Source organism: Anas acuta, chromosome 4 (assembly GCF_963932015.1).
Source record: "Anas acuta chromosome 4, bAnaAcu1.1, whole genome shotgun sequence".
NCBI lineage: Eukaryota > Metazoa > Chordata > Aves > Anseriformes > Anatidae > Anas > Anas acuta.
The window spans coordinates 17,669,621-17,695,983 of record NC_088982.1 but is presented as its reverse complement, the minus strand read 5'-3'; the positions used below and the strand labels follow the sequence as shown (position 1 = coordinate 17,695,983).

At 36.2% G+C, this 26,363-nt stretch overlaps 1 protein-coding gene across 5 annotated transcripts in view; it reads left to right on the top strand.

Moving 5' to 3' along the window:
• Positions 1-26,363, top strand: part of KCNIP4 (potassium voltage-gated channel interacting protein 4) — a 431,453-nt gene that overhangs the window by 177,475 nt on the left and 227,615 nt on the right. Inside the window, exon 1 of one of the 5 annotated variants that reach the window (XM_068680022.1) lies at positions 4,807-4,829. The exons of the other annotated variants lie outside the window; for them this stretch is intronic. The gene's annotated coding sequence lies outside the window, so the exon portion shown is untranslated. Of the gene's footprint in view, positions 1-4,806; positions 4,830-26,363 lie in introns of those variants that run through there. 5 annotated transcript variants of the gene reach the window in all.

Below are 26,363 nucleotides of genomic sequence, written 5' to 3'. Positions count from 1 at the left end.
TGGCATATGTAAAATATTCATATTATTTTTTATCCGTTCAGTCAAGTTCAGGCACAGTGACAGTTGACTGTGTGATGCTGTTTTGTTTACAATAGTATTTTTAAGAAGCTGTGACTATTGGTCTAGGACTTCTTAATGGGCAAAAAGATTTCTTCAGTTTTGGCTTCACCATTTATAAAGTCATAGCTAATAGGAAAGAAAGGCAAAACTGACTTCAACAAGGACACTCTAGCAGGGGTCACAGACATAGTCGTGGCTGCCAGAGCTTGGATTGCAGGCAATCAGATGCCCTTGTCACATTCTGCGCTTGATGACCAGCAGTTTGGGTTGGATTATTTATCACACCAACAGCACTAAATGTTGCTCTGATATTACAGAAAAATGGCACAAAGTAAAACAAAGAAGAAAGAAAAGCCTTAAAATGAAGTAATTCATGTGAGATTTTTACAGACAAAACACACTGATTATTTTCCAAGTGTAAATCATAGCTATGTATATATTTGCAAATGTGTATGTATATTTGCATAGATGTGTGCAGCCAAAGAGAGGACATTTTAAGAACAAGTGCTCGAGTGTGAGGAGAGCATGTAGGACATTTGTTATTTTCCTACAGATTTGTTATTTTTCTACAGAACGTTGGCTATTTTTCACATAGCTCAGCAGCTTCCACAGAATTACTGGGTGTCACAGAAAAAGATTGTTTATCTTTAGGATTTCCCTGCCAAGCACATGGCTTTCCCCAAAATATTTATTTTTTAAAGAGTAGATAATCTATAAAACATGAGTTTTCTAAAGCTGCACAACTATAACTGCATTAAGGACATATGTGGTGGTGTCCTCTCTATTGAAGAGGGTGATCAGATGCCTGTAGTGCCATCAGTGGTAGTTGAGAGCAGGTACTGTGTTTTCACAGCCTTCTGAGTCTTCTTAAAACTAGGAAGGCTATAAATATTTATGTCCTTTTAGCACTTCTATTACAGTATTATTTCTTGCCGCAGTTACTCACATTTTAAATTTTTGCTACTGTACAGCTGAATGGATCAGAAACTACAAAAACACTTGAAGAATTTCTTAAGAAATGAAAAGGATGTGATGTGATGAATTAGATTCTCACTATCTCTCACTCCTGGAAAATATAGGTTAAATGAAAGTCAAACTCTCAGAATGTTCTCTTTCCTGGTCTAAACAACATTGCTGCCATTTAGGCCTTGGTATTTCAGAAATAATCACTAATGCCTTGTTAGCAGAAAGCCATCACAATAACATAAATCACATCAAAATGTGAATGCAAATCCAAATTAGGTTTCTTAATAATAATTATGTATAGACACCTTTGCTTGAATAATTGAAGTACAGGAAACCATTCTCATTATATAGTCTATGTGCACTGAAGGAATGAATCCTAAAATAGCTGACATTTAATTCTCTGTAAATTCCACACCCTGTAAATACATGCCTGAAAGCAAAAGGAAAAAGGGAAAGGGTATGAAAGGAGCACTTGCCAGCTTTGTAATGTATAATAATATAAACTTTACACGAAAAGCTAAACTTTGCATGTGAACATTAAATACAACTTCCAAAGTATTTTGGAAGTTATACTTTTAAGTTTCTGTCTTCTAAGCTCAGCTGCTGATAGGCATGGTTCTGTGTTTACAGCATAAGCCCTTGTGTTACTCAGCAGTACCAGGTTATCTTGAGCAGGCTTGGGTTCATTGTCACATTGTGTCACTTTAGCCAGAGGGGCAGTCTGGGTTCAGCCTGGTACTGTTTTCTTGGTCATCGTTCTGCTGCTTGTAGGAAGATGAGTACTCTCAGTTGTGGTAAAACTCTGGAGTGTTGAGGATCCAGCATCACAAATGCTAATGTAAATTCTACCTGACAGCATTTTTTTCCCCCAAAAAAATGGATTGTCGAGAAAGACAGTCGACAATTGTCAAAATTGTCAACACTATACCATGTTTTGCATCACCCTTGTTGTCATAAAATACTTAAGTCAATGAAAACTTATCGAAACAACTATGAGCAAAGAAAGTAGAACACTGAGGAAAATGTTTAGCATAAGGTTCTTTTTTTTTCTCAAAAAAAGATAAGAAAATAACAAAGATTAAGGGGATAACACTGCTTCTGCTCAACATGTTATCTTCAAAGTAACTTACAGTGCTTCAGAACTATTCAAAAATATCCCTGACCTCTTCCAATTTAACAGATCTTGTACAGTGTTCACAATCTTGTAGTCAAGACTTTCTGCTTTTTTTCCAAACAAGCCCTTTCACCAGGTCTTCAGTCTCTTTCTTGCATGTGCCAATTCTTCCTTCTCTCACATGCAATTTAAAACTTTGATTCATGTGCAGGTGTTCCTTTCCAGCTAAGTGGTGTGGATCTAGCCTTCAGCAGGGACACTGGTGCACTGCTCATTTGTCACTATTATTATTTCTAGCAACCAGATGGCTGAGTCAAAATTTATACACCTGAACAGACCTACAGAAATGAATGGGGCTACATGTGTGGAAAGGCGTTATTTTGTGACTGATCTCTGTAAGTCAGTAAAAGTTTTGCCATTTACTTTAATAAGGTTCTATTCTAGCCCTCACCAGCCAGAACGGTCTGAGCAGTGGAAAACCATTATTCCCAACCTTTTAAACTCAGTGCCTGAATGAAGAGAGAGAATAAGTAATTTCTCTTTTTTTTTTTTTTTTTTTTTTAACTGGAAACAGTAAACTTACCAACAATTCTTGTACTGAGAAGGAATCTAAGCCTTATGTATTGTTATACTACTGATGGCTGATTCACAGTAGATTTAAACATGCCGCTTAACTATCTTTATTATTAATTAAAAAAAAAAAAGTTGCTTACTTTTATCCTGGATTTAACTGTTCAGTAAGGACAGTCTCTGAATAAAATGGTCTTCAATGATGACATAATGTGACTTTCATCAGAATCTCTGTATCTTGTAAGCTGTCTGTCAGCATAGAGTGCGCATTTCAAATCAGAATAGTTATTTTTAATGTCATCATATACTAAAATAATCCATCTTTTCCTAGCAATTATTAAAAATCTATGGTCTTTGGTTAGATAACTGTCATCTAAATATTTAATCTATTGATACATTAAATAGATTTTTATTCCTATAACTTTGCCATGCTTTCATTTCAAGCCACTGAGTATCTCAGACTAGTCAAAGTATACCTAGGCCATTTTAGCTTCTATTTCTCGTTCCAATTTTATCCCTACTTAAACTGTTTCCATCAGTGACCGTGACTGCTGGAGTTTAAAAAAAAAAAAAAAAAAAAAAAAAAAGTTGACATCATTAAGTAAGGATGTAGTAAATGCCCTACATATGTGTAGGTGTGAAGTAAGGCAAAATCTGAAAAATAGCAAGAGCCATTAATATCTCAGTCTGAGGTCTAAAAGTAATGGTTGGTTTTAGACTAACCAAAAGAAAACTGACAAAAAATAAAATGTCTTTAATTTAGAGTTTGGAAGCCTGAAATTGTAGCCAGTATTAAATTATTATAATAATATGATGGATTCATATAAATAGGAAAAGAGTTGGCAAAACAGCTAGGAGCTTCATCAGGATGAAAGGTAGCTAAGCTGTTTGTGAAGGACTCCACTCAATGAAGTTAGGAAGCAGTGACATTCAATAGTTTAAAATAGCCAGCGGGATTAGCTTTGAATTGATGAACTTTGAACTGGTGCAAGTAACAGAACACTGGCTAATGGGTACAGCACCTTTAATGAGAAAGTCTCTGCCATAAATCTGTGAGTGGGTGTCCAGGAGTAAATGAGATGTTCTTCATTCCACCAGTTCTATAGAGAGAAATGAGCCATACTGGGACGGTGCGGATAGGACACTGAGCTGACAGATGCTGTCCCAGCAGGCATTCCCTGGGAAAATCCACCCAGATGTGTGGGGTCCTTACTGCCTGCATATTCTTGAAGGAAATATTTAGGTAAATGTTTTCATGATAAGCATAGGAGACTCACATAATAGCAGATTATCTTGTACTGAAAGGGACACATGGGGATCATAGAGTCCAGCTCCTGACTCCACATAAGCCAACAAAAGAGTTATACCATTTATCTAAGAGATTTATCCAAATGCTTCTTGAACACCTTATCAAACCCGATAATAATGGACTGGAGTAAACATAAGCAGCCCATCAGGAGTTTATGGCTTTCAACTATATCTTGAATTATCCAGATTTTCATATGTGCAGGCTACTGATAGCTTCAGGTGTACTGTATGGAGCAGGCAGTTCCTGGGGAAGAAGGAGCAAGCTCTGAGGTTTTGATGGGGGCAAAGGAGCCAAGGTGCTGGGGAGGTGCAAGGGCAGGCTGAGGCTCCTTCCAGCTTGTTTCACAACAGCTCTTAGCAGCAGAGTGGCTTCGGGAACAGAGCCGAGTTTCCAGGAGTAGTGAGAGGACAAGAGTGCCCTGACATGTTAGAGAGGAGATAACCATTCCGGGTCAGAGATAGGAAGGTGTCCTGGTTTCAGTTAGAATTAATTTTCTTCCTAGTAGCTGGTGGAATGCTGTGTTTTGGCTTAGGATGAGAAGAGTGCTGATAACACCCCGATGCTTTTAATTGTTGCAGAGCAGTGCTTATACTAAGCCAAGGACATCTCAGCCTTTTGCTCTGTCCTGCCAACGGGCAGGCTGGGGGTGCAGTAAGAGCTGGGAGGGGACAGACCCAGGACAGGTGACCCAAACTAGCCAAAGGGGTATTCCATACCATCTGATGTCATGCTAAACAATATATAGGGGTGGCTAGCCGGGGGGAGGGGGCCGGACTGCTCGGGGTTAGGCTGGGCATCGGTCAGCGAGTGGTGAGCAATTGCATTGTGCATCACTTGTTTGTACATATTATTATTACTTTCCTATTATCACCATTGTATCATTATTATTATTGTTATTATTATTTTTGTTATTATTATTTTCCTGTCTTATTAAACTGTCTTTATCTCAACTCACGGGCTTCACTTTCCATTTCTCTCCCCCGTCCCAGAGAGGGAGGGGGAAGGGTGAGCGAACGGCTGCGTGGTGTTTAGCTGCCGGCCGGGTTAAACCATGACAGAAGGGTATTAGAAAACAGGCACTTTTCCCATTTTTCCTTGTATTACCTGCATAGAGCATTAACATAAACTCTTGCTGAATATCAGAATCCACCTTACTCACCAGGGATCCATCTGGATGTGTCCAAAGCACAGGGACTGGAAACTGAAGTGACGAAGGGAGGTGCATGGTACATCTTCCATATTGGGTATATAATAGCTGCCCTACCATCTAGGAGAAACCTTACAGGAAGCCTATACAGTTCATTTCATTGTAAAGTAGAATGGGAGGCATTCATGGAAAAACATTCTCACACCAAAACATTATCCAAGATTTGTTATTTGATTCAGTACTTGAGAGGTGTGTATGGAGAGTAGGTGGGAAAGGCAGAAGTTGATGCAAACGTCAAAAAATTGGATTTTGAAGTCTTGCAAAGGGTGTGAAGCATAAAGGTTACAACTTAAACTTAGACCTTAGGATAAGGTATAGATGAGTCATGATATTTGTATTTTATGTGTAATAGTCCCTGAGCTTTTTTCAGACTGGAATCATGGAAATAGTAAATTCACAGCCTGATGTAAGGTGGAGGTAAATAATAAACAGTGGGAAAGGAGGATTCACTTTCCTCTTAAATCATCCAGAGCATGACATGCCTAAGAGGAGGTAATGAAAAAGCAAATTCAAAAATAAATAAATAAAAGAAAAGGCAAATGAAAATAATGAGAACTGCATTTTGTCTTTTAATAGCTGTTAAAATAGCTTCACACAGACTTCTGACAGCAGCTCAAACATCATAGCCACAGCAGTGAGTCAGATGAGATTAAAATTAAACAGTGAATGAGAATGAGAAACAGTAGCGCAGCAGTTTAACCTGACACAAGGGCAACATTTGAAGAAATAACAGGCTTGAGTGGTCCAGCAAATAAGGTTATCTGCTGGCAGTCAGCTGTACTGTTCAATGTAGTTTGTGCTTTTGGTAATGAGTTTCCTTGGTGATTCATTGGCAGGTAATCCATGGAGGGAAATGTGAAAGAATAGCATAGAGCATCCTGAAGCCAGGTGGCATACTCCAGTGATAAACACTGCTTCAGGACTGTAATAATGTAGAAAACTGGCAGACATAAAAGCTCTTCTCAGCTCTAAAGGCATTGAAATATGCCAATTTTAGGAACAAAATTTCTTATGAGCCTTCAAGCCATATGGAGCATCAACATGTTTTCCATCATCTGCCTGTCAGTTTAAAGAGAAGTAATAAATTTGTAAGACAAAGTAATTCAGCAAATTTTGCAGGAGCTGTGTGCAAGCAAAAAGAGACACCCTGTAATCCTTAGCATATTTACAAAGGGCAATTTTAACAGGCTTCATGCTTTAAACTGACAATAAAATAAGAGCTAAATAATTTTGAAATTTGCAATTGTCATGTTCTGAAGCCTGATTATACCTCGTGTGATAACTCTTACCAGCTCTGGTCAAGTGTTTAAGTGGAATCCAATTAACTTTCTTTCCTATGGAAATGATATGGTATTATTGCACTGTGTGTGTTTAATTGGATGCAAGCTTGCATTGTGTGGAGCCTGTCTGTGACTTGATAAGGTTTGAAAAAATCTAATTTCTTTCAGGTTTAAATGAGGGTAGATTGCTGCTGTATTACATTCCCACCTGCTTCATAAAGATATGTGACTGTGGGGAGGAAAGAAGCTTGTTAGTAGCCATGCAGAGGGAAAAGCCAGGATCAATAAATCTGAACCTGGGAGTGTTCAGACAGCTGTGAATTGCAAATGTAGCAAGCAGTGTATATTTTTATTTTTTTTGCTAAGTGCAGCTGCATTTGCCTTGATTAGTACATCTTTATTTACATTCCAGCTGAATGTAAATCCCTTAACTGAGAATGAATTGGGAGGTGACATTAGGACCACATCTGTGGAAGAGCAATCACATCACCCACCCCGTCCTCATGGATACAGAGAAAGGGACAGGTATATTCATATCTAACTACCCTGCAAGGTGCCTGTTTAGAGGGAAAGGTAACTAGTGGCAAAGTGCCAGTCACTGTAAGCATCTTAGCACTTTCTCAGCTCAGGAGTGCAGTCTGAGCAGCATGAATGTGGCTTTTGGCACTATGGTAGCTGTGGGTGGCAATGGGTGCTGATCAGTCTGAACATCCGCACAGAAATATGCATGTGTTTGGTTTGCAGCACCCTTATTAATTCATAACTGTAATTATCTTAGAATCTGCTGAAAGCAGGTGGATTCCAAGTCCATTGCTTTGTCCCCTTGGTGAGCTCTCGCATTGCCAAGCAGTAGTTTTCTGCTTCTGTCATTAATTTATAAGTATAAATCAAATGGCAAATCAGCTGCATTGCATTATACCAGTTGCTAGATGACAGAACATAAGCAAGACTTTTGGTGAAAAATCATGCAAAGAGCAGTCAGTGTGTTCTAAGCTAAGGACTTAATAGCTCTCTGATGATGATGAAAGTTATTATTCAGAGAAGAAAGTGTTTCAAAGTGAAGTATGTGGAAATTAAAACACTAGGTGGTACTGCCATCTGATTTAATTTATAATCTCTTCATCGCAGTGAATGAGTGAATATTATATTTCCAATTCAGTAGGAGTAATCTAATGTGCTGTGAGATTGGCTAATGATTCTCAGATATTCCATATTCTCCAAAGCTTTTGTCTTTACATCTGCTCTATATATGAATTTACATTTTAATTAAAGGGTATAAATGAGTGATATTAAAGACTAGAACAGCGAACATAATTTTCATATCCTCTCAAGTGTGATTTTAAACACTGGATTAAATCTACTGAATAGCTTTAAAGATAAAATCAATTTATTATTTTTCAGCTTATTCAGCAGTTGTTCTATTTTAATTAAGAACTTAAAATTATTTGTTATAAAAGAATACAGTTTAAGCTACATTATTGTAACATAGCTACTACACTAAAATGTATGCATGACTTTCTGAATCTGTAAGAATTTGTGATCTTACAGTGTCACCAAAGATATTAAAGCTAAAACTTTGATTATGTCTAAGGGTCAAAAAGTACACCGAGTTTCACAAAAACTACTGCATGATAACTTTAATACATTTTTATTCTATCTCTTTCATAAATTTCTGACTGAACAGTAAAAGCATAAAATCATAACATTGATTAGATAGTAGAATAACAGAGAAAGTTAACTACTGTTTAGAATTAATATACAACTAATATATGTTTTCAGGGTTTCCGGTTGGCCCCAGTGGAGTACTTTTAAGACCCCCACTTTAATTTTCTCTCATCCAAGGAAGCTCTGACCAGGATCTCCAGAAATTTTGGTAGAGGTCCATCAAGTTGGCCGCATCATATTCACTCTTTTGTTCCCATCTTAAAAACGTTTATTCTACACAACTTCTCCTTGAAGGCTTTTTCTTTATTTTCCTGTCAGTTTAAAAGAGATCTCTTATGTTCCAGTGATGGATTCTGTCTACAAAAATAGGGGATAAAAATCCCCTATTAATCATTCAAATAATGAAGGAAACTAGTAGCATCTAAGGCAACTCATCTGTGAAATTCTTTGTTTGTATTCCTTCTAAGATATAGACTTTCCTCCACAGCTGATGCTTCTAGGATGTGTGGTTTAGTTCCTCTTCCCAGAGCAGATCATTAGTGTTTCTTTACCATGATCCAGATTAGAGTCTGTTTACCCCTATGATAATAGAATTTACTGACGTGTCAATAAGGCCTCTCTTTTCCCATCTCTTTAATACAAATCTCTTTAGTACAAACAGTTCCTTCCTCTGTTTCTCTAAATTTCTGGTATGTCAATGTTTAATTTTTATCATGGAAAGTGGATTTTGACTGATGCACAATTTGTACTTCATTCAAAGTCATTCAAACAAAACGAGAGAACATCAAAATTATCCGACACTCATAGCATGTTTACCCATTATTTTATACTACCTGTGCCACCCATGTCTCTTGTTTAATTGATTAAACTTATTTTTTCATGTGTGTGCTGGGTACTCTTTACATGCGAAACCGGATTAAGAAAGCTGAATTCATTTTTCATTGGAATACATCTGCTTTAAGTTTTTGGGAAATATGGATCAGACCTTCACTGTATTGTGTGTCCCATGAGTTGGCCAGAAAAAGTTCAAGAAGTTGCAGAATCCAAGCTTTTGCATCAAATGCTGCTGTCTCAATCAAATCTTCAAAATGAGGTTTTATTAATAATAGAGAAAGCAATGGATATGAATCAAATAGTGAAAATTTTCACTTTGAGGTTAAAAACAGCTTTTACAGTTAGTATTTACAGTATTCTTTCGCTCTGTGTCATTAACAAGTATGGGTTTTCATGGGATTAAAAAAAGGCAGATCAGTGAATCAGTGATTTTTGCCTTTCCTGAGAAAGGTTAGAAATGTTATTTAATCTGTTTTACTGCAGAAAGACATATTAAGAAATAAATGAGAGAGGAAGTAGAAACAGATTAAAAATTAACCGATATTGTGATTATATATGCATATGTATTGCAAAAATAACTTACTTGCATTTGTTTCTTTTGTCTCTTTTTTTTTATCTTATGTAGTTTTTCTAACTCTGCCTTCCTCTAACTTGTAGTAGGTAATTTTAGAAAGGTTACGCTTATCATACAGTTTGAAAAGCTAAGAAACTTCTGGTTGGGAATTCATTTTATATAATCAGAAAAATATTTATGTGAAAAAGAAAATAATGTCAAACCATAAACTGTTTCACACATCTTTTTGCTGAATATAATAAACTTCTTTTTATTCAGCTCTGCTGTTCTAGTAAAGTGCATAAGAGGGCAGCAAAGAAGCTCCTAGAAGTAAAAATGCTTTTATTAAGGAAGAAATATAAACTAATATCCATTTTCACTGGAAAGATTTAAATTATAAAGTGACTGAGAAATAATGATTATGAAGCTAGTAGAGAGAACATTCCTGGAAATTTGTTTTTCTACATTCAGAGTCATCTTCCTGCTACATATTTACATCACTGCTAATAGGATTATTGGAATACAGTCAAATAATACTTTTTGCATTATAGTCATACCCAGTGAAAAATAATGTGGCTTGGAGAGTCACTGAAGACTTGTTGAATAAAACACATAAATAATGCTGTGAAGAGAAATCCAACCCCCAAGTCATCTCTCCCTGGGAAGTCTGCCAGGTTCTTTTGGACATTGTGCTCTCTGCTCTTTGACACAGTGGCTCTTGCTGTCCTAAATCAGGGTATGTGTCAACATCTGGCAGCTGGAAAGCATCTTCAGTTTCTTCCCTTCCTGAATCACTGCTTGATCCACTCTGTCATGACGCAAAACCAAGCTGCCTCCTTTTCTTATCCCTTCATCCTTCTTTTGGAACATCAAGTGAAAGTGGGGTGAAAGTCCTTTGATGGGTGCTGACGTGGGCTGCGAGTGGGTCAGGGCTTCCCTGCACATCTCCGCACCATGGCTGCACCCACAGCTGGGGACCTCTGCAGTCCAAAATGAGAGATCCACTGGGTTAAAGTACCTCCTGGTTCAGGCAATCCAATTGATTTTTCATTTTTGGAAACATCTCATAAAATGCTGCACTACAGGAGAGTAACTTGTTAGCAGTGTGCACCCTCTGCTTCTGATCTCTTTCTGTGCTGACCTTACCAATACACCCTTGTTTCAGCTTCCTACTTGAGTAGCTCAAAATATCATGTTGTATCTTTCCTAAATTGTTGAATATATTCTTAAACTCACCAGGTAGATTGAATATACCATCATTGATTAGTCTAAAAGGCAGCTGTGGAGAATTAGCACTTACAGATTGATTGATTTATTTTATACATCCTGTATTTGCAACTTTAGGCAACACTTTAATGTATGCAATGAAATTAATCTCTGCTTTCCCTTCTGATGCTGGTCTATACCACCAGTTTTGAACTATCTGATGCTATATGTTTAGAAGGACTGTGCAGTAAAAATGACCTTGCTTTGCTTTTCACTGCAGCTACTGGAAACTTTTGTTCATATTAAATAACAGTGAGAAAGAAAAAGAAAAAAAAAAAAAAGGAAGAAATTATAGAGGAAGAGACACTAATCAAAAGTAGTTGTTGGAAATCTTGGTTCATTAGTCTCTCTTTTACAACCATAATCTGGGAATTTATTGCAAAAAGTAAAAACAAACAAAAAACAAACAACAGAAATTTGAACTCACAGGTGGAGAACCAAAATTATTTGATGCGATGTATGAAAGAATCACTTTTCCTGGCCTATATTTTGTATCACCTCAAAAAGTATAAATACTATGAATGAAATCTTGAATATGAGAAGTATCACACATCTGTTACACAAGTGCACCCTGTGGTAAATAATTGCTTCTAGTCCTATTGGCTTTAAAAGTTCTCTTTGTTGGTTGTTGGTTTGGGTCTTTTTTTTTTTTTTTCAGCTGTGGGTTGCTGCCTTTTTTTTTTTTTTTCCTGAAAAAAATCAGAAGAAAAGTTACCTTACATCAAAGTTAAGAGAAAAATGATAAATGAGCCCATATGGATTACATTAAAATTCAGGAATAAAATGATTATATGTTCTTTCAGTTAAATTCACCAAGCAAAAGAAATTGTATGACAATATAATTTGAGTCCTTTTCTGTGTATGTGTTCCTGTAGAACTGTTTTTCATTTGAAAATGTGCTGTAAGTAAGTAATACAACAGGGGAGCAGTGTTTGTGTTCAATAAATGATTAAATGTCATTCTATTCCCTGTATTTTTCCAGCTGCAACATATCTGCTGACCAAGGGAGATAAGGTTGTTCCTTAACTTTGGGCTAGACTATGACAAGATGCTGAAGGAACATGCAGGAGAGGTGATAAGGTTGAAACAGAGATAGGCAGCTCAAGGTGGAATATATGCTCTTGCCTAAACCTATGTGAGAATAGTATTTGTACTTCTTGTAAAATGTAAAAATCTTCTTGAAGATGTTTACATACCCACCACCTACTTCACATGCCTGCAAGAAGGCAGCCTGGCAGCTTTACAGACAATTCCCCTTTTGTCCTACATGGAGGCAGGTTGCTGAATGTATTGCTCTGAAGGGGTGCTATTTTTCATCAGTGTTAGAATTAGAAACAAAATTAGTTTGATGAACAGCATAAATTGCATCCCATAATATTTAGTTATTTAGATTACCTTTATTTAGGTAATACCTGTTGTTTAATACAGCAAAACTATGGGTAGTTTAATGTAGCAATACTCTAGGTAGTATTTACTATCTATATATATACATTTAATAATAATAGCCTTACAAAATCACTGGAGTCTAATATATATACTATAAAATATTGCTTATCTAGTACTGATTCTGTTATTATTGTTCTTCTACATGTTCAGCCAGTTGGATTAGATTTTTCTCTAAGACTGAATATAACCAAAATTATTTTATTGTGACTGTGGTTAAACTTTTTTTTCTATAAAAAATCAAAGCATAGTCTTGTCCACATAACCAATCTTGTTTGCTCACTATGGTTTGAAAGATATAGATATCCTACAGTTATGAACCTATAAAGGTATTTGTCAAATAAATAAAAATAGGCTATTTTTCAGATACCAGGTATGTTAATAAAAAGTAATTATGTTGACTGAAAATAAGTAAAAGCTCTATCCAGCAGACATACATTTTTTTTTCCATCATTCTCAGTAACAAATGCCTTTTAATACAGTGGAAAATTACTAGACAGGTCTGAAATAACTAAGCAATTACTGCAGGCTTTGTTTAAAATTCCTCAAGAGAATGTCACAAAGAAAATGATTACCATTATTTCAACAATGGGTACAGTATGACAGTTTCACATGAAAAATAAGCTCACATTTAACTATCAGTTAGCAGCTTTTGATACTCTGAAATTGTTTCAGCATTAATGTATTGATTCATGTATCTGTCTAAATATACCTGCAGAAAAATGTGAAGAAACATAAGGTCTTAAATACTGCATTTTAAATGAGGATATTGCTATAGAACTTGATTCTTGTTTAATAATCAATGTACCAGCCTCATTTTTTATATAGCCTAAAAATGTGGCTTATTAGCAGGTTCTTTTTCTCCCAGAAATATCGTCATTCAAAGCAATAATTTAGGAATTGTAAAAAAGAAGTGATACACTAGGTGTCTCATTTTTTTGGTTGCAAATCAGATTTTGAGTTCAAAATTAGCATTTAAAAAGGGACAAGGAAGCTTTATTTTGGCCTTTTGTACCAAATATGCTTGGTACCAAATACATTGAGGCACCACTGAAAGTCTGTGCTCCATGCTGAAGGGGTCTTACAGTATGCATCGCTGGAATGCCAAAACCAGAACATTTAAATTTAGGGAGTTAAACCTCAGCTCCTTCCTTCATCTTCTGTAGCACGTGATTCAGTGTTGGGACATAACAGGAAGGATTAAAGGTTCCTGCACAGGATGCACGTGCCCAGCTTATCAAGGAGTTTCAACCTCAGAGTATTTCGGTTATTAAATAGAGGTAACTGGGAACAGGTGTGGGTTTTGTGCCACTTAGCACATCTCTAAATATACGGAACTAACATGCACTGGGGTGGTGGGCACTAGCATTGACAGCAGTGCCACTCCACTGTGCAGGATAAGGTTAAATGTTTCTCCTTTCTTCTGGGTGAATTCTCCTGGCGTATTTCCTCAGTAAGTAGCCTACAATTTTAGTTTTCAGGAGAAAGACTGCCAAAACTCCCAGCTAAATAAAAAACAACCTTTGCTTCTTTGATTAAATCATCCCCTCTGCTCACTAAGGTGGGAATTGTGCATTGTTGTGATAGTTCCTCTCAAAATAATGCACATTGCACCGAAACTTTAAAAGATATGATTCCCACTTTCATCTACCACTTGTATATCCAATTTCTTGAACACCCTGCTGTGCCCTGAACACTCCCAGCTATTCAAAAGCTGCTGTAGTTGTTAAAAACAGTAACTATGAAAGCCAGTGGAGCAAGTGGGAGAATAACAAACTTATAAATCACAGAGTTTATATGTAGTGGTGACATACTGTCAACAGCAACTCACAACATGTTCCCTATGAAGATTTGACTTGCCCTGTGATTTTTATCTCAAGTGAACAATTCCTTAGGGCTGAAAATAAAAGTAATTCTGACTTGTCAACTGCTAACACCTAAAATCACCACAGTTTTTACTGTGACAGAGAAATGTTCTCCTGATGCTTGTGTCAGAAAGTTAACTAACATTAAGACCTAGATCCATAAAAGCACTGCCATGCAAGTGTTTAAGACCAGGCTGGATGGGGCTTTGAGTAACCTGGTGTAGCGCCAGGTGAAATTAGATGATCTTTAAAGTTCCTTCCAACCCAAGCTGTCCTATGATTCTAAGAAAATCTGTGTCTAAAAATGTACGTGGGACAATTATCAGGAAAGCATTCTAAATATTGTTTGAAGCTTTTGTATACGATTTGGTAGGTGGAAACAAGTCAGAGAGTTAGGCCCCTATGGTCTACCATCAGTGCCACAAATCACACTACATATATAATAAATTCTAATTTAGACTTTCTAACCAAACAAGTGAGGCTTTGAATCCCTTCACAAAGCAGATGATCCAAACAGAAGAGCAACTGAAAGGATGTGATTACAGGTCTATTGTGCTTTTTAAATTTTTCCCATCATCACCTCAAATAAGCATTTCCATACTCAGCCTTTTCCTCTCTGAGAAAAGAGAAAATAGGTTTTCAATTAATCTAATCAGTTCTATAATACTAATACCATGAAGTAGCATGTATGTATACTGTCATACTTTCAAAGTCTGCCTATTTATTTTGGAGTTGTATTGTTTGTAAGGGTGCTCTAACTGACAGGATAGGTATGAACAAGAAGTTTCTGGCCAAATGTTTAGGTTTTATATCTGGAAACAGATGTACATTCCTTTGTTTTTTCATATGCCATTTTCATCATTTGTCAAGTGTATTAATAAAAAACACTTTGCAATCTCCTAAAAACATGTAATATATGGGGAGCAACTGTCTATCCCAAGGATTTCTGCCCATGGGTCGTCTCATATACATTTTACTGGGTACCTGCCAACAAGGGGTTGCTAACAAGGAGAAAAGAGATTTCTGTGCTTTGTATGTGGAAATTTTATTTAAACCATTATTTTGTTTATTCTCTGTTCTGTTGCTGTATGAAGGAACTGTGAACTCATATCAGTATTAAACAACTGTGCTTTAAAAAAAGAAAACACTCTGTAAGTCATGTACAACAAGCTGTTTTCATTCTCTTTATTGCTCTTTTGATATTGATGTGCTCTAGTTTGGCAAGGTCTTATAGTACCTTTTTCTTTGGTTCTTCATTGAAAAACCATTCCTGAGATTTAGAAAAAAAAAAATCTTTTCTGAAAAATTTGTTTGCACGTTATTATAGATTAAACAGGGTTAGTTTTCCTGATCCTATTCTTTCAATTTGCTTTTTTTTTTTTTTTTCAAACTCATACAGGTTTCTTTACTCCCTTTTCAAGGTTTAAATGATGGTTAACTATGAAGGAGACAAAAATAGACAAAGTAATTGCCACTGGTTCCTTTGTCTCATTGTGCCATGCTGTGCTATAAATGTATTTAATCTGGACAGAACCAAAGGGGTAAAACCTAATCTAATAGCTATCAATCAAAGGCAGGAAGCCTGCAAGACTGCAGCTCAGACTCAAATCTAGTGAAGGGGGAAAAAAAATAAAAAAAGGCAGTATGACTAAGATCATGAGTTTTTAGGAACACAAGACTAGAAGAAACCGTTAGGGTCATCAAGTCTCTTTGTAGGTGCCAAAGCACAGAGATCCTTTCATAGATACACCCAGATTTTCCTTAAAAACAATTATGTCTTTTTGTTCTTACAACTCCAACTGAAATCTTATTATGGCTTCCAGTCAAAATTTATTCGTGGGCAGTTTAATCACTGATGCTTTCATCTTAAGCAGCTTGTATGTTCTCTTTGTATTTATACTTTTTCATTCAACGATATCCATGAATATTATCATTACCTATCATTTTGCTGTAACAAGTAATCAAACTTGTTTTCCCTTTTCCTAACCTCTCACAAAGGTCTGTAACATTCTTGGAAGACAGCAGGATTTTAAAGAACAGTGAAAATGATTTAATGCTTTTCTTTTCACCTATTCTGACTCAGTTTAAGTGCTTTTCAGTTCAAGTTTCTTTGTTTGTTTGTTGTTGTTTTGTTTTGCTTTGTTTTACCTTCCTGGAGCTGGATGGAATGGACAGAAATGCGTGCTGTTTTTCATATGGTAATTTGTTAACTTCTCATTCCATTATTACTTTCTTCTTGCCTGGGAGTCGTTGTTCTTGCATATTCTGCAACCATGTATTTCTAATGCTTATTCTTTCACTATTATTTATTTCAGAAGTGTTACTTTTACGCATTTAATCTGATAGCAAGTAAACTGTCATAGCTTCTGAACCTTTAATCCTCAAAAATATCAGTTTAGAATTTTCTGAGAAACTTTATACAGTATTAATTAACTGATCATAGCTAAAAAGTTGAGAAGGCCGTGTAGCTCTGACAACTTTACTATCCTCAGCTAAGAACCTTTGCAGATAAAATAATAAAAAAAAATATATAATAATGCAATTCATGCTTTTCTTACAGTGGAACGTAACATCATTTTACTATGTATATTTTGATTATAACAATTAATTTAAAATGCCAATTTTTTACTGTTTCCGAGTATATGCTTAACCTTGCATATGCTATAGATCACCTAGATTGGGAATATCTCCAAAAGATTTAATCTTGTATGGGTGTGAACATTAAAATTCAACTCTGAAGCAAAAAATATCTGAAAGAATCTCACTGTCTTTTTTATTCATTAATAAACTTTCTGGACTTCAGTCAAAATTTAAATAAGGGATGCTAAATGCTTATGAGATAATCAGAAATAACAAATCTACACAAAGTTTGTAAAATCTAAAGCAGCTTCTGACTTTAATTCATTTGAACAAGTCAGAACACAAAGTTGGCAGGTCTGCAAAAGTATGGCAGTGTCTTAACTGCCTCAACTGTTACGTGGACACATTTCCTACACTCTATTTCTCTATAGTGTATAGAGAAAGTGTCTCTTGCAGAATGGGGGTCTAAGGGACTGTTCATAAATTTATGAAATACAGCAAACTTGGTAAGTTTACTTCTACTATTGCATGTAAATTGGGAAGAGTATTGTGTTAGAATTTTTACCATTCTAGTTTTCCATTGGTCCTTGATGCACAATTGCAAGGCTTCTTAAAATGTTCTCAGTCTGAATCTCCTGGTTTAAAACAGCCCCTGCCATTGTAGAGGGAAAGTGGAATAGCTTTTGACTGAGAAGAGCACTTTAGAGAAAAGAAAATCATGGCTGAAATTCTGACAGATTCTGAAAGAAAAAGAATGACTATCAATGTTTTATGGATGAAGTTAGCTGAAAGACGTGGCAGAGAGAAGAGGTTGAAAGTAGTGTTATAACTCTGATTATCAATAGCATTTTTGCTCTTTGTTCTATTTAGTGTTGCTTAGTTTAACAGTAAAAAAAATAAAAATAAAAATTACCTCTCTAGATAAGAGGAGTCCAAACTTAAGTACCAGATCAGTATTTATGGAATAAATAAAAAATAAAAATTATAAAATGCACTTATCCATCTTGTCACAACACAATTGCTTAGATCAGTGTTTGTCAATTAATGTTTATTAAACCAATAGCCCTTTTAGCTTCCGAGAGTTTCCTTGACATTTGATGTGGCCTGGAGAGAGGGAAGCAAAGATTGCCATTAACTGAAGAAAGAATAAAGATGAAACAGAGGCAGTACCAATTGAGGACTGAAGAAAAGAACTAATTTGAAGAATAAATTGATCCATTATCACCAGTTGTTTTCAAAGAGTTTTCCTTCCTGCTCTCAGAACGGCTGGCACAGATATTTTTTTTCTTGTTTAAACTGATTCAGTGTTAGGGAGGAGAGCTAAGGCTCCACTCTTTTGGATTTAATACATTCTGTGTGAAAAAGGGAGTTTTATAATTACATTTTTGAGAAGGTAGACCATATTTGGAGCAGGACACTTTGTCTCTACTGTGTTTGTTTTGATAGAACTTGATAAATAAATAATGGAAGAGAACAGAGTATCAGTCTTTCTCTACCCAGCAGAGCACAAGTCACATAGATGTGAAGAAACAGGATTCTGAACTGTAGAGCTCACTCCTTCCTTCAATTCAGACAGTAATTGAGAGACAGCAGGAGATACAGCCTGACATAATTTTTTAAGTCAGAGCCAATGGTAACTACATCTGTGGAGAAAGTGGGGAGGAAACGGGGCATTCAGATTTCATCCAGCAATTTGATCTAAGAGTGAGGAAGCTTTTCACTCAGATCCCCGTATCTCTAAATGTGTGGTGCTAACAAACCTGCAAAGAGCCCCGAAATTGCCTGCAGCATGAATAATTGTATGCTCTTGTGCTGAAGTGCTGAGAGGGAGCAGAAATACTCAAGGGAGAGATGATTTCTTTGACGTCGGGTTATGATAATCCTTTGTATGAATTCTGGTATTTCAGCTGATCCAGAGATGACTCAGTTTCCCAAGTCTATCAGCTAGTAAAAAAATCCTTTGATTTAAAGTCAGATTGGTTGTTGCTTTCAAGCATAGTCAGTGAAAGCTGGTATAACTTGGAACTGCTGCAATTGTGCCAGATGCCACTACTAGTCACTGTTGTCAAATGGAGCTCTCATGCCATGTTTTTCCTACCAGAATGAGTGTAAGGCAACAGTAATGATGTATTCACTTAAACTCCTGTTGCCAGTTCTTTGCTCAACAGTTTAACAACTGTGTGATATGCAGCTTTCAGAATAAAGATAGTATTTCTGGGTCTTCTACATAGGAGTTTCCTATGCTTTTTCTGTGTTCTGTTTGTTGTGTTTTGTTTTGTAGGCTTGTTTTTTGCATGCCTCTGGATAGGTAAAATAAGAAATGAAATGGTAGCAATTTTTATTTCTAGACTTTCCAGACAGGAGTTGCAGTGTGGATCTCTGCTGGCATCAAGGCTGTAAGCCTACAGCATCATTCCAGGAGTGTTTGTCATTGAGCCCCCACAAAACACAGCTATTTCACTGGTCTCCAAAAAAAAAAAAAAAAAAATGAATTGTACCGTATTGTCCTCCAAGGGCTTCTCATTAAAAGCACAGATAATTGTACAGATAATTCAATAATTGTTTCCTCTGTTACTGTTATTTATATACCTCATTAAATACATGTATGCAGTGCAGGTCAAATTTGCTTAATAGAAAAAATTTTGAAGAGGTAGGAGTGGTGTTAAGTTTCCATATTGAGTTTGTCCATTATACGCGAACAGTGTCCTTGAAGGCTCCTTCTCATTGTCACATTACCAGTGCATGTGTTTTGCCCTGGTTTATAAGTAGAATTTACTTTAAGAGCCTTTTTTTTTTTTTTTTTTTCTTCACTTCCATATAAATTTAAAAGAAGAAACAGCGTGCAAATATCTCCATGTTGCTGCAAAAAATGCCATCATGTTCTCTCTGCAACAAGGAAAATTGGAGTACTGTCAGCAGACAGGTCAAGGAGTCTGGTCAAAGTGCAGTCCAAAAAGCCTGAGAAAGTGAAGTCACTTACTTCTGTCCTACAAAGGGAACATCAGCTATTAACATCTGCACATTTGTTTGTTTTTACTGGGTGAAGGACAGAACCAAAGCCACAGTAATCTCTAGTGGCTAGCTGAATTTGTAGTACAAGGGGATGTCATGCTACCTGTGTGGTGAGAGGAAGTGTACAGAGAAAATGCCAAGATACTTGGAAAGGTATGCTGAACTGGGCAGTGAAAACCTAAGAAATCCAGAAAAGACATTTCTGAATGCTAAGCCCACTAGTTTTTCATTGTTTTTTTTTTGTTTTGTTTTGTTTTGTTTTTTGGTTGATTTGTTTCCTCTTTTTTCCCCATTTACGTATAGGAGATATAACGTGAAAACTTCTATCTTATTGGGAGATGAAATGAATTAGTCTTTGAAATACTACAAGAACAGTGCTGAGGATTATATTACATAGATCATTATTAAAGAACAGTAGCTATCATTATTCATTGATGGACTTAATTTGTGCATGGGAAATGTGGTAACAGTGCTGTTCAGTAACTTCACAGGTAATCTATGAGGAAGTCCATCCCTTCACAGGTCTCATCTGCAGAAAACCTGTTAATAATTTCTCAGTATACAAGGATGCAGAGTCTTATGTTTGAGAAGTCATTGGAAAGTGGGACCACTGCTTTCCAGAGGCTCATCCAAAGAAAAATTATCAGAATACTTACAGACCACCTGTGCCTCTCTGCTAGTTTTCAGAAATTAACATGCTGCATGTCCCAAAGCATGTAACTCAAAATAGTTGCAACACTTTAATTAGCACTGAGCAGCACTAACTGGAGTTAAATGACATTTTATTACCTCTTTGTGACTAATTTTTCAGCCTTTGGCTAATTTGAAATAATCTTGCGAATATTCAGTCAAAGAAGATTTTTGGCAAAAATTCTAGAAAACAGACTTTCCTAATGATCTGCCATTCACTTCTAACAATATGCCTTAGACTGAAGTCTGCATAATGATTAGCTAGTTTTAGGAAGTGGCTACTAATAATTCAGTTGCAAGGAGATCCTTCAGTTAGCATATTTTATTATTACAACAAATTTTATTCATTTTCATACACACACATATTTCAGCAACAGACCTAATTTAAAAATCAGAGTTTATGTAAGAAATGAACAGCAAACAAAAGTACCTTGCTGTGACTGATTGCATTAGTTATAGTATTGCTTCAGATGTAATCAGGACTATTTGTCTTTCTGACATTACCACAATGATATGAGATACAGTATGCTAATATGCCTATCTTGGTTTACAAACTATTATTAGTCCTTTCTTTCTTTGAGTCTCTTAATTATTGACCATTGTTTAAAGTCATCCATCTTTGGTCACATTTATGCAAATATTCGAAATTATTAATGATAGCGTCAATAGGCTTATGTTTATCCATTTATATCAAGAAAATATTTTTCTAAAAGGCTCATATTACCACTCTTGTTCACATGGAAACTTTTTCTGTTAATAAATCTAGCTTTTTGGAGGAGCAAAGAACTACTTCCACATGTGACTTGCAGGTAGATACGTTAGGGAATTTAAATTATACATATGTACTTTATCAATAATACATAAACGAACTCTTCCATCAATTGCACATCAGTATTTTCAGAGAATAATATGGAGTGACACACAAAATACACAGTGTTAGCAGAATAGCCAGCATGCAGCTGAATGGTTATATTTTATTTTTATTTTCTAATTACAAATGGTGCAGAGAGGATGGAGCAAGGCTCTTTTGTATGGTCCCCAATGCCAGGGCAAGAGGCAGTGGGCACAAACTGGAACCCAGGAGGTATCATCTAAACAGCAGGAAGCATTTCCTTACTGTACAGGTGACTGAGCACTGGCACAGCTTCCCCAGAGAGGCTGTGGAGTCTCCTCCTTGGAGATTTTGAAAGGCTGCCTGTATATGGTCCTGGGCAGCCTGCTTTGGGTGGCCATGTGTGAGCAACGGTTGGACCAGATGGCCTTTGGAGGGCCCTGCCCACCTCAACTGTTCTGTGATTCTGTGAGGGACCTTACTGGAGAGCAGGAGGGATCAGAGAGGTGAACAGGTCAGGATGACTATTCTCTCTTCCCTTGTGAGTAGCAGGACAGTTCTCTGTTCTCCTCTTTCCTCCTTTCATTCACTTTCTTCTCTTTATAGCTTTGACAGTGACAGTGAGAACGGCTAACCAAAATTTTGAGATGTTGTGCAATCAAAGCATCCGCTCAGTGTAGCTTGACATACTCTAACAAAGGATTGCAGGGGTACTAATTTCTATTTGATTTTCTTCTTCATGAAATGGTGTTTCCTAGGAAACAGCCCTGTACGCCTGCCTGGATTGGTGTGGAGGTGACTCTGATGTGTAAACTGGGTGCCTTATAACTATGGTGAAAGTGCTTCTGTCCTTGTTGATCCTATTGATGAACAGGAAGCTTATGCTGCTATGCCCTTATGTCACCTTAATAATCAGGGCCTGTGTGACTTTGCAAGACTGAAAAAAATGTAAACTTTTTAATGTGCTTTAAAAATTAATGCATGCTGGTGCCAAAGCAATATGTGGAATGACTGAGAGAAGAGTAATTCGACGTAGTTCTGTTCATTTATATACTAAAGGAATGTTGTATTTGAAGGGGTGAATACACTTATGATTAACTTATAATTATCATTTAGCTAGATTCTTGTAGCGTATTCTATGATTTGTTTTGTGGAATTGTTTTGTTGTTGTTGTTTAATGCTTAACCAGAAGTTTATGGATTACTTTAATTAGTAAGTATATGCAACATCTCTCAGTTAAGTCAGCTGCAAATGAACCACTCTTGTGCAATGTCATTAGCATAATTCTAATACCAGTGCTCCACAGTAGCATGGAAGCAGAAATATTTTCTTAAATGCCCAAATGAACCTTGTGTGTAGCTGAGTAAGACTTCTTTTGTAGAAGAATTGGTGAGTGACTTTGATGGAATTTTCCGTGGTACTTCAGACATAATCAGTTCTGCATTTTCATCTATCCTTTAAAAAAAAAAAAAAGTAATATAAAAGTCAAATAATACCTCAATCATCAATATATATATATTAATTTCTTTCTGGGAAGTTATATAGGGAAAAGATAAAGAGACTATATATATTAAAAATTAGCTTTAGTCTGCTGTAAGTCAAGAATAATACATTAAAAGAGTAATTTACTGGTTGGAAGAAAAAGCTCTCTGCTGTCAAATAAATGGGCAGATTAGCAAACGAAATAGAGGAATTATAATAATAATATAGTTTTGATTTTTCAGAATATATTGTGCCAGCCAGGAAAACCATCTGAGAACTGCAGTTTCCTATCCTAGGTGTAATAAGTGTATTGGTATATATGCACAAAAACATTTGAACACTAAAAGAAAATTGACTTCATTTAGAAAACAACAACAACAACAACAATAAATGCTTTCAAGTAAGAATAAGGTTCCAATAGTTTGGGGACTGATTACATCTTTAATTATCTACAGTCCCTTCTCCAAAGACCTTATTCTCCTTATTTTAAATCCTAAAAGTTAATAGGAATAAACAGTAGTTCAAAAGTAGTTGCTGATAACTTTCATTAACCTGTAAAATATTAAATGATTTTCTGTGTTTAGAAATAATGAAGCTACGTGTCTTCAGGAAATATGAAATAATTCAGCATGCCGGATTTGTATAAAAAAGTAGGTGTGGAAGTCTGTGAGATGTTTTGGAACCATGTCTAGAAGTCTAGCAAGTGATGCTGGAGCCAGTCAAACTAAACGCAGACCATTCAGAATGTGGATTTAAAATGAACAGAAAAAGAAATAAAAATGAAAAGAACATCTAACGAAAAGAGAGAAGCAGAATTATGAAGATTGCTGACACTGAGGTATTCCTATACTTCTCTGAGGCGTTATCAGTAGGCGCTGAAAGCATTTTAAGTTGCATTTTAAGTTGAATGTTTTATGTTAAGTTCCTGTGTCATAGTATGACATAGTATGATGCGACTTCTTCTGCTCCATTTGTATATATATATTTTGCCTTTTTTTTTTTTTTTTTGAACGCAGACACAGCAATGAATGTTACAGTATAAGCAATTTCTGTTCATTGTCTGAGTATTGGGCATCCTGTATGAACAGAGCTGTCTCCCAGAAAAACGCATTATTAAAGATTCTGTGTTTGCAGTGGTCTTGTTTAAATACCAGCACGTATTTCTATTTAAAGCACAAAAAAGAAAGTACTTCAGTGTAGATGAGGCACTATATAAATGCTTCTCGCTTGAGAGTGAGTCTGCAGAGGTACTGGCCCTTTGGAACAATTCCTGTAATAGCTACAGATGTATTTGGTAATATTTGGCATAGATTTTGTTTGCTTTTACTTAGGAACAGGTTGCTGCTAAGAAAAGCAAAGGGCAGTTTGACCGAAACCTCCAGTCTGTCTTTACTGAAGGTCAGTACCTTTGTCATGGTGATTTACTCCAAAGCTCCAGCTTACATTTCAGATGGAAACAGCCCTTTCTGTGACCAGCAATAGCCCTCTGTGAGTAGGTATCATTTATCATTTTATTGGTAGCAGCTGAGGATGCTCTAAAAATAGATGTGTGAAATGATGGACAGTTCTTGATTTGTTGGCATGGAATCAAGATGTGACAGAAGGGACTGAGTGAGCCAATTGCATCCTCACTGCCAAGGTTACCATGGAAGCTTTAACTCTTCATACTCCCTTCATCTCTCTTGGTCACGTAACTTGTGCAGTACACTTTAATTGTTATGGATGAAGTGTATTTCATAGTGTAAAATCTACCTGCCCATATTAACTGAATCTGTCAGACATAATTTAGGTAGCTGTGTATATTCCATAAATTCTAATAGGAGAATGCAGGTACATTTGCCAAGGCAAAAAAGCAGTAGATATGCAAACTTGAAATGTAAATAAGTGCTCATTTGTCTAAATTTTAATATCGTACTTACGAAATTAAGGGAATTAAGGGAAGGGTCCCCAGTGAGTAAAGAAAAAAAGAAAAAGGAAGGAAAAATTCAAGGCAGAGAAAATGAGGGGATGTGAAATCTCTTATTCAATCTCTTTAGCTGTTTTCTTTGTGGTCTATAAGCACTCCATTTCTCATCCACCCTTCAGTTCAGCCAGTCCCTGTAGTATCCTTTTATCTCTAAACCTTTTCTCCTTTTCTGTCATTTCAGTATGATTTTCTCCCTCAGCTATATGCATAGAGAATTCAATTTAAATACCTTCTGGCTTAATGCAACCATCCCACAGCTTCTTCCACAAACTGCTCCTCACTTTTTTCCACATCTGAACATTGCATTCTATTTTTTCCTCTTCACAGATAGCAAGGGAGAGGGACAGAGGGCTTTTAAGGCTCCGTTTCATTTTGTCACCTGTTGACACACAGAGTGGATGTAGTGCTAGGAATCTTTCTCCTTTTTATCTTCCCATTTTCATAACCAAGTAACAGTTTGGCAAGGGCTATAGTCTCACTGTTCTCAGTGAGACTGTCTTCTTTCCAGTTCTTTTATTGCATTAGACTTAGATTAAGAACAAAAACACTATGTAAGTAAATAACACTATGTAAGTAAATAGCAATATTCAAAGTGTCTGATTTCTGGAGCAAATAATTTCTCTCCTTTTCTCAGTACTCAAGTCCCAACAGAGTGTTCCTTTTCTCTTCACTTTTGTTGACTGTAAACAAAATAGCAGAGGTGAAATTTTCAATCAGATTCCCTTAGACCTCTCTGATCGTATGCAGAGAAATCCATCACATTCTGTCTCTCTGCCTTGGAATTTCTTCTGCCATTTTCAGTCTCTTGCTCTCTAACACAATCACTAAAGATTTTCAAATAAATGCCTGGGGAAAGGGTGGGGAAGCAAATCTACTTAATTTTTCAATAGTTTCAGTCTCAGAAATGTCTTTTCCATTTTAATTTGGGCCTATGGAAAATTCACTTTCCATCTCAATGTTTTAATTTGGCATAGTTATTACTGCTCATCACTGTGCCATAATTTTAACTGAAGTATGACTACCAGATCCAGCTAGAATGGTCTTTTACTTCTCTAAATCAAATGGACTGTTGGAAGATGTGTTTCTTCCATGAATTAAGAAGTATGCCTTTGCCTGAAAACAGTTTCATAAATTTGTAATTTTTTTGGAACTCTTACAGAATGACACAGGTAGTCTGGAAGTTTTAGTGATAATGAAAAAAGAAGATACAATTTATTATTATTATTATTATTATTATTTTAAAGCTTCTAAACAAGGGGTAGCGCATTTAAAGATGTAGCTCCAATCAAGATAGCATCTGGATAAATGGCCACCAAACATGCTCAAGTCATGTTTTTGGCAGCAAGTCCTCACTGTGTGATTGTGCTGTGGGTAGTTCAGTGCAAAAGCCCAAAGGGTTCCTTGTCATGGAAGTTACTGCACCTGTACAGATCAACTGCAGCACAGGCATGTGCTGATAGGACAAGTCCCAGCTCAGTGGATTCACTGTATATGTAGCAATGGGTCTGTTTTAGAATACAGCAAAATCCTTTTTTTTTTTTTTTCTTTTTTTTAATTAGTTATAAAAAATGTAGGGGATTGTACTATGCATTTGCCAGAAGGTGTTTCAACAGCTTGTACATTTCAAATCAAAACTCATCATACCTGTAGATTTTGTGCATGAATTTAA